The 7,784-nt window shown below is 37.3% G+C and overlaps 1 long non-coding RNA gene across 1 annotated transcript; it reads right to left on the bottom strand.

The window, feature by feature from the left end:
* Window positions 1-314: 314 nt before the first annotated feature.
* Window positions 315-5,633, bottom strand: LOC137204916 (uncharacterized). Its single transcript, XR_010933905.1, has 3 exons — window positions 5,094-5,633; window positions 2,273-2,377; window positions 315-2,137 (listed from the first exon to the last, which is right to left on the bottom strand). It is a non-coding gene; the product is annotated as an uncharacterized lncRNA (long non-coding RNA).
* Between the last annotated feature and the right edge of the window lie 2,151 nt (window positions 5,634-7,784).

Genomic DNA, 7,784 nt, shown 5'->3' with positions numbered 1-7,784 from the left:
GCATTGGCATTGTGATGGACAAATAAATCTATGGAACAGGAAGGAGTCCAGGAGTAAACTCACACATACATTGGCAAGTGACTTTTGGCAAAGTTGCAAAGGCATTTCAGTCGAGAAAGATAGTCTTTTCAATTAATGTCATGGGAACACTTGGATATTCATATGCCAAAAAAAAAAAATTTATCCATACCTTGGCCCATATACGAACACTAATTCATAATGAGTTATAGACCTAAATGCAAAATGAAAACCTATTAAACTTCTAGAGGAAAACTTCAAGGAAAATCTGTATGACTTTAGTTTGGGTGGTGAGTTTATAGATACAATACCAAAAGCACGACTCATAAAAGAAACATTTGTTAAATTTGACTCAGTCAAAATTAAAAACTTTTGCTTTGCAAAAGACACTGTAAATATAACACAAAAAAACAAGCCACAGATTTGGAGAAACTATTTACAAATTGCATATATAATAAAGGATTTGTATCCAGAGTTCTCTCTCTCTCAACAATAAGTATCACTAAAATTACTTTGTTTTTTTACAGTGACAATACCAAGCGCCAGTACGGATGTGGAACCACAAGAGTGCTCCTTCTTTGCTGGCAGCAATGCAAAAATAGTAGAGCCACCTTAGATGTCAGCTGGCTGTTTCCTATAATGATAAACATATACTTACCATATGGTCCAGAAAGCCGTCTTCTGGATTTTTACCTAAGTGAATGGAAAACTTATGTTTCCACAAAAAGTGGTTTATAACACCTCAAGCTGGAGACAGCTAAGTTGTCCTTTAAAGGAGAATGGATGAAAGAACCGTGGTCTATTTTCACAGAGGAACACGACTTAGCAGTGAAAAGGAGTGAGCAGACGATTCACAAGGGTCACGGATGAATTCCAGCTCCATCTTGGTGAGTGAAAGAAGCCAGACCCCCAAAGCTACATATTATAGTTTTCCACTTATATGACATCCTGGAAAAGGTAAAAATATAGGGATGGAAGGAAAATCAGTGGTTTCTCGGGGCTTGGGAAGGGATTCAGTACAAACAAGCCACACAGTCAAATGATTAGAGTGATGGAATTCTGTATGGTTACATATGACTCTATGTATTTGTCAAATTCCAGAGAAATGCCAACAGGCATAGAGAAGCCAAAGTAAAATTAATTGTATGCAAATTGGAAAAAACAATCAACCAGGATTTAAGGGGATCCCAAGAGAGAACGCAGACCGAGACAAATGAATCTAACTGCATTACAAATGATAACAGAACTCAACAGCTTGACTCCAGATTAGAAGAGAAGATATGGAGAAGAATCTGGTCGCAAATGACAGGACAATTTGCGGGGCTGTCAGGCCAGCCACTGGGTGGAGCCAGAGTTCCTCAAATAAAACCCTGGCAACTTTTTTTTTTCATGAAATTACCTATTACAGCAAAGATAGATTGGCCGCTTGACTCAGTCAATATGGGTGAGAAATGTGCTGAATACAATGCCAAAACATCTCTATTGATCAAGTGTTTATTGCTAGTGAAACTGAAAGATGGGAAACACACTCAGGAGCCTAAGCCTCAGGGTTCCATGTAATTATGCTGTATGATGAGTTTTGACTGTGTCCTGGTCATTGTTTGGTTCTTCTCAGAACTAATTGGAACTTTTACTTGTCTGTGGCCTGGACAGTAGAAAAGGAAAATATATAAATAAATGCAATTATGTAGGTTCCCGACGTAGAAAACAAATCAGTCTCCCCATCGTTGCCAGGATTGTCACAGAGAGCTCTGAGTGAGAACTGCCACTTACACAGACACGTTATCACCCTCCCTGGACAGAGGTGGCCAATGGTCCTGTCGAGCTCACACCACCCACAATGTCTGGAACTCCTAAGGTTCCTCCATGAAGGCTCTTCACACTCATGACCATGAGTTCACACCTTCTAGCAGCCATAAACCCTGACGCGAGTTTCACTAACATGAGGTGTTTATTCCCCCAATTTTCAACTTTCCCTTACTTCAGGCAGATAAAGTAAGTTACTTCAAAAGATTCATGCATTATACTCAGTTTCGTAGCTGAAGGGTAGAGGCTGCCTTTTCTCCTTGGGCTCCAAAGAAGCTTCTACTGGACCTGGAACCTGGAGATTTTGTCTTTCCTAAGAATGAAAGAAAAGGACAGGCCTTGGAATCATGTTGGAAGGGACCATATCCATTGCTTATGACTACAATTCAACTCCAGAGTAGAGGTCCCTGGAGTAAGGTCTCCCAGGTGAAAAGCCATAAGGTCTTACCCTGAATCACCTTGTCCACCTTCCCATCAGGAAATTTTACAGCAAAAGTTGTCAGCAATGTACCAGGACAGATGATTCTGGGGTGAAGACAACTTATCCCAAGACCTTCAGATGAAGAACAGAATTGAGAAAAGTGAGTAGTTTCCAGCCAAGAGCCACTAAATATTTTCCAGATGGCTGGACCTAGAGATGGCCATGTTTCAGTGTGTATACTTTTATTCTCTGTTTTCCTGAGAGTTTTCATTACTTTTTGTGTGTGTAAGCTTCTGTACTGTTAACAGACACTTGTCTCTCTCAACTATTGTGCCTATAATATTCCTTCCTGTCTGTAGTATGACGTTTTCATCCCTAATCACTCTTGTTATGAGTCTAATTTCTCATTTTAATATTCTCATAATTTAACTGATTCACACCATCAAAACAGCTCTTAGGTTTTTTCTCACTTCCTCTGGGTACCATCCAGACTCTTTTGGTACCAGTGTCTTGTAACAAGTCAGTTGGTTTCCCAGGTAACTGTGCTCAACCATGAGGTGACATTTTAGACGCAACTTTAAGATTGCTTCAAGGAATTTCTGTAAACCAGTTTATCAAGAGAAACAATTCAATAATACAAGCAAAAGTCTCTCTATCAGGACAGTATATTGCTAATCTGAGCAAAAAGTTCATTTGTCAAACAGCAAGTATGAAGACTCACCTCAAAACTTGCTTCCTTGTGTCACCAACCCTAAATTATCTCATCATTAACTACCCAATCCCAATCACTCAAACCTACACTTTCCTTCCACTTCTGACATAGTAAACCAAGACTCTGTCAAGTGATATTTCTCCTTATTTATTAGTAAATCTAATAAACTTAGCTGTTCTTACTCAACAAACCTGTGGGCTTGTGTGGAGTTGACAATCAACACATAATTCTCGCAAAGACATTAATTTGGGTGATTTTCGTGGCATGGGTTGGCTCTCCCTTAATTTCTCTTTCTTCTATTAGTGTTCTGGCTCTTCCAAGATCCTACCTTTACCGCAGAGAATCAGTGTGGGGCTCTGGGTGCTCTGAACATCCCTGGAGAAACCTTAAGCCTGAAGATTCTTAAGAAGCTACAACATACATTTTTGTTGTTCCCTTGTATTGGTTAGTTTTCATAGCATACATGTGTGTACATGCCTCATACACTCATTGTGGAGTTGTATGTAACAACAAGTTGTATGTATTTTTCTCTTTTCTATCTTTCTGAAAAGTCTTTCCCAGAAAGATGTATGTATTGGTAGTGAGTGTGTGTACATTGGCGTATGTGTGTGATGGGGGAGGGGTGAAGAATATAAGGCTTTGAAAGGTTACTTAACTTGCTCAAGGTCACACATTAAGTTTAAGAACTAGAATTAATACCTATTGAAGACGTGATAAAAATGGGGAAAACATCAGAAAATCAACTCAAACTCATATAAAACCCAAATATCCGTGAAAATTCGTTAAATAGATCTTACTTATTACATTTCATTCATGAAATTCCAGTCAATCCAAAACTCCTGAAGTTACATGGACTGATCTTTTCTGTAACTGAATATTTTAATAGTAATATTGAGATACAATGTACATACCATACAAATGAATATTTTTAGTATATTCTCAGTCTGTGCAACCGTAACCATAATATAACTTTGGGACATTTTTTTTTATTCTAAAAGAAGCTGATACTCTCTGTCCCCTCCCACATCCATCCCCCCAGCCCTCAGCAGCCACATTTCATATAAATGTAATCGTACAATATATGGTCTTTTGTATCTGGCTTTTCTCGCTTAAAACATCCTCAAGTTTCACCCAAGTTGTCTTCTGTATCAACTTCATTTCTCTTAATTGGAATGATTTTTTTTAAAATTTTTTTCAAAGCTCTGCATTTTCCCTAAGTGTTTCCTTGAGTTCATGAAACTTTTGAAATACTTTTTAGGAAAAGTTTCAAGTTACTATTATCAGAAAAAGTAATACACATTTGAAAAGAATCTGTCCATTAAAAAATTTCTTTGAAAAGCTCAACTGTTAGAAGTGAAAATTCCTTGCCCAAGGGGAAATAAAATTAGATGAAGAGACACTGATTTATACTACATTTCATGATGGAAAAAAATTTTGAAGCATTTATTAGGAAAATCAATTCCTGACCATGCATAATAGAGTAGAAACTCTGTCCACAGAGTATTCTGAAGAGGACACATGATGATACCCATTAAGTACATACGTGGGAACCAAGTTTTATTTTAGGAGACAAACTAAAATATTTAAATACATGCACAGTGATGAATTCCAGTTTTATTGGGAGAAAAACAAACTTTCCAGAAAGGGACTGGGAGAAAAAGGCAAGAGAGGGGAAGGGGTTGAGGCCAAGAGTTTTCTGGTTTCCCTCCCCTCCCCTGAAGCCCCACTTCTCATTCCATTCACCTTACTCCCTGAGACAAATGAGAAAGTATCAGATTCACCTCCAGATGGGCTAATGCATTTCCCAGGCCTCTTTCCACTCAGTCTAAATATAGAACCCAAGGCACGTGGACAGAGTCCTGACGTATGTCAGAAAGTACTGGTTTTATCTTGGATTCACTCTGGAATCTTGGATAAATTACTGTAGTTCTCTGACCCTCAGACTCCTCATTTATGAAATTCAGGCAAAAATTTAGAACTTCCCAGCTTGTTATAATGATTAATTAATGTGGTAAATTCCCAGTCCCAGGCCTGGCTTGCTGTGGGTCCTCCATAAATGCCACTTGAAGTAGATCCCGGGGATTCTTTTCTTTGAGAGAAAACAGTTTAAGAAAAGGAGATTTTTAAATAACTTACCTGCAACCTCTGAGAGAAACGGTGAGCACACGTGGTCTCCGTGTCAATCAGCTGAGCTGTAGAGCACGACCGCGTCTCTCCTGTTTCACGAGGCTGCTGGTGCAAAGGCCAGCCGTCCTCTGTGGCTGTTAATGGAGTGGCCTCCTTTGTCTCTGCACCTCCCAGACACCGACGGTTTCAAGGCTTTTAAAATCCCTCAATTTAGGCAGCTTCCTCACTCCAGGTTGTTACGACGTGATGCTTTGGGGCTTGTAGCTGAGAAGTTATTTTGAAAATGAAAACTGGATGTTTTATTACCTCAAATAAAAGGAAGCCCTCACCAGGAGTGCAGGGGACACAGCGAAGAAGGGGGTCCTTCTCTTCACATCCTTGAGGCTTTCTGGAGAGGCTTGGGGTCTCGGGTTTGTTGATATTTAACAGGAAATGCCCCATTCTCAGTCTTTAGCTGGGCCTTGACTGCCATGCTAACCAGGACTAATCCAGTCCTGGTTAGTCATCTTCATGTGAGCTGACAGGGATGGGATACCTCCTTCCTGGGGTTGCAGCATTTCCTTAATGGCTAATGACACTGGGCTTCTTTCATCTGTTTATTTTCCATCCAGATATCTCCGTTGGTGATATGTCTGTTCAAGTCTTTTGGCCATTTTCCAATTGGTTGTTTGTTTTCTTATTACTGAGTCTGGGGAGTCCTTATACATTTAAAATATGAGCCTTTTCTCAGATGTGTGATTTGTGGATGTTTCCTCCCAGTCTGTGGCTAGTGTTTTCACCCTCTCAATGGTGGTGGCTTTTGACAAGCTTTTGCTCTTCATTTTGACGATGCCCAGATTATCAATTTCTCTTCTTTTATGGATCACACATTTGCTGTCCAACTTTAAATATCTATGTCCAACTCAAGGTCACAAAGATTTTCTCCAATGATTTCTACTAGAATTTATATTCTACATTAAGTCTATGATCTATTTTGAGTTTTTTTTTTAACATAGTATGAGACATGGATAGAAATTAATTTTTGCATAAGATATCCAATTGTTCCAGCACCATTTGTTGAAAGGCTATTTTTTCCCTCCACTGAATTGTCTTTGCATCCTTCTTGAAAATCAGTGGGTCATAAATATGTGGCTCTATTTCTGGACTGTAATTCTACGTGTATAAACCATGTCAGCATCACAGTTTTGTTTACTGTATCTTCATAGTAAACTTTAAATTAAATCATGTGATGAGATATGGGAACATACGTATATGTATAACTGATTAACTTTGTTATAACAGCAGAAACTAACACACCATTGTAAAGCAATTATGCTCCAATAAAGATGTAAAAAAAAATCATGTGAGTCTTCCAGTTGTGTTCTTCTCCTTTAATGTTTTTTGGCCAATTTAGATACTTTTCATTCCCAAACTTTAAAATAAGGTTTTCAGTTTCTAAAAAATAAATAAATAAAAGCCTCGTGGGATTTTGATCAAAATTGCATTGATTCTATAGATTAATTTGGGAAGAATTTAACACTGTTGAGTCTTCAGCACCATGAACATGATATGACTTTTCATTTATTTGTTCTCTAATTTCTCTCAGCCATGTTTTTTACAATTTTAAGTGTACACGTCCTGTATATCTGTTTACAGATTTATCGCTAAGTATCTTATACTGATGATGCTATTCTAAATTACACTGTATGTTCAATTTCAGTTTCTGATTGTCTGTTGCTGATATATAGATTATAACTATTTTTATATATTTATCTTGTATCCTTCAATCTCTTTATGCTCATTTATTATAGTAACATTTTTGTGGATTCCACAGGATTTTCTACGTAGATAATATCTCGTCTGCAAATAAAGACAATTTTGCTTTTTCCTTTCCAGTCTGGATGCCATTTATTTCTTTTCTTACCTTAATTTACTAGTTAGAACTTTCAGTCCAATGTTGAATAAAAGTGATGTGAGTAGATGTCCTTGCCATTTTTCTGAACCTCAGGGAAAGTGTTCAGTCTTTCATCATAAGCATTATGTCAGATTTTATGTAGATGTCCTTTATCAAGTAGAGAAAGTCCTCTTCTACTCCCAGTTTTTTGAGAGTGTTTATTAGAATGAATGTTAAATATTTTCAAATACTTTCTCTGCATCTATTGAGATAATCATATATATTATTTTATTTTATTTTTAAAGTTTAGTTTAATTTAATTTTATCTGATTTTATTTTCTTACTAAGGTGAATTACATTGACCCATGTTAAAACAACCTTGTATTCCTGGGCTAAACTTCACTTTATCATGATAACATTGTTCTTTTTATATTGTTAAAATTGTATTCAGGCATTTTGCATTTATTCACATGAAGAGTGTTGGTCTGTAAGTTCTTTTATTGTAACGGTCTTGGTATCAAAGCAACTCTGGCCTCAATGAATGAATGGGTGGGTGGGGTATTGCCTCCTCTTAAGTTTCAGGAAGCATTTGTATAAAGTTGATATTGTTTCCTAAATGTTTGGTAGAATTCATCAGTAAGGCCATCTGGGCCTGAAATTGTCTTTGTAGGAAGGTTTTTAAATACAAATTTAATTTCTGCGATAGGTTATCTATTTCTTACTGAGTAAGCTTTGGTAATACGGCTCTTTCATGAGTTTTTTTTTTTAATTTCATCGATTTGTTGAATTTATTCGCATAAAGTTGGTTATAATAGTCTCTTTTTTTT

Source organism: Pseudorca crassidens, chromosome 13 (genome assembly GCF_039906515.1).
Source record: "Pseudorca crassidens isolate mPseCra1 chromosome 13, mPseCra1.hap1, whole genome shotgun sequence".
Taxonomy (NCBI): domain Eukaryota; kingdom Metazoa; phylum Chordata; class Mammalia; order Artiodactyla; family Delphinidae; genus Pseudorca; species Pseudorca crassidens.
This window is presented reverse-complemented; position numbering and strand designations above follow the sequence as displayed.